Here is a 1,693-nt window from a genome sequence, read left to right on the forward strand (position 1 = left end):
TTATTTTCTTTAATTGTATTTGTTCCCTTTATTTCAGCGGGTCATGGAGCGTGAGCTGATGGCTCACCGTAACAAAGATGGTGTTATTACTGCCCAGGAATATTATGCTATTTTGAATCTCGGAGCCAACTCTGTACTGACGTTGCCCGATATTTCGGAAGAATCGGAGCCTGAATCCGAGGATTCCTACCCCGTTGGTCCGGCAGATTCCTCGGACTCTGATGAAGGTAGGCGGCTCTTTTGTTTTGTGTTCCGCCCGTTTGAAAACCTAACGGTTTCCTTTGATCAGTCCGTCGCTGTCACAATGTCTTTGGTGTTCATGTATTACCACCACGGGCTGGAGGGTTCCGAGCCCGTCCAAATTTGTGGGAGCTGTGCCCCTTTTTGTACCCCTGAGTTCACCCTGTTGCGCTCCCCTGGGGTTTTTGACCTGTCGTTTCAAACGTTCTCGGACCTTTTTGGCGCACACAGTATTTACATCTGTGCTCGGTGTCTTGGCTTCACTTTTGTACGTTTTCCGGGTCTTCCCTTCACTCCCTTTCACTGCATGTGAGTTTTTCATGTGTTATTTTTGTTTTTGTTTTTGTTTCTAGCGCCCTCTGCACCAGCTGGTTCTGGACTCATCAATACTCCTGCCATCCAATCCTAGCAATGGCGGCGGTCTTCCAGAGGAGTAAGGTTAGTTTTCTCCTCTTTTCCTTTTCATGTACCCTTCTTCATCCTGTTTGACTCCTTTTTCTTTATTCCTTTCCAGATTTCCTTCTGCGACCTCAAGTTTTGTGTGCCTTGCCCTTGTCCTTGCCCTTAGTCATTGTGTTTCTGTGATTGTCACCCTTCTTGGTGCTGTGAATGTTTGTTTCCTCCTGGGCAAATTTTAACATTAATACCACTTTTCAATTTCTTTCAAATATTTATTTATGTTCATGTTTTAAAACATATTTATTTGCTCATTTATATTATTTCACATTTTATTTATTGTGATTCAACACACTTCTTGTGGTAATGTTCGAATAATAATTCATAACAACAACATTTCCTGATCCTTACTTCTTTCCTTTGGTGCACTCCTTGGTGAAATGAAAACGTTCCCTACATTTCTTGCACCTTGCGTTGAATCTTGGGTCGTCCGGGTGTACCTTCAATTTCTTTGCCTGCATCTCTTTGTCTCGGTTTTCCCACATCTCTTGCATCCAGGTTATTTTTGACACTGGTACACTTACATCATCCACTGGTATCAGTTTCCAAAAATTGCTCACTTCCTTTCTGTCTGCTTCCTTTTCCTTGTCTTCTATCTTGTCACTTTCCTCCGTCTCCTTCTTTCTGATTTCCTCAATCTTTCCGTTCTCTTCTATTTCTTTTTCTTCTATTTTCTCGGTCTTCCCTTTTTCCTCCTCTAATCCCCTGTTCTGTTCGGGGTGTTCCTCTTCCTCACTGTCACTCAGAGCTAGATCCGTCATTAAATCTGGTTTTTCTTCAGTTTTGCATCCCTCTGCCATTGCTTTCTCTTTCTCCTTCTCACTTGGTTGCTCTTTTTCCTCTTCCTTTGGTAGCTTGTCCTTGCACGTACCTTTCTGTTTCACTTCTTCTTCATCACTGCTGTCACTGCTGTCACTTATAAACTCTTTCGACTTTGGAGTCGAATAGCATGCTCTCCCAGGATTATCTTGCTTAGGTTTACCAGGTGACTGCTTCG

Source organism: Frankliniella occidentalis, unplaced genomic scaffold (genome assembly GCF_000697945.3).
Source record: "Frankliniella occidentalis isolate FOCC.00 unplaced genomic scaffold, Focc_3.1 Scaffold416, whole genome shotgun sequence".
In the NCBI taxonomy this organism is placed as follows: Eukaryota; Metazoa; Arthropoda; class Insecta; order Thysanoptera; family Thripidae; genus Frankliniella; species Frankliniella occidentalis.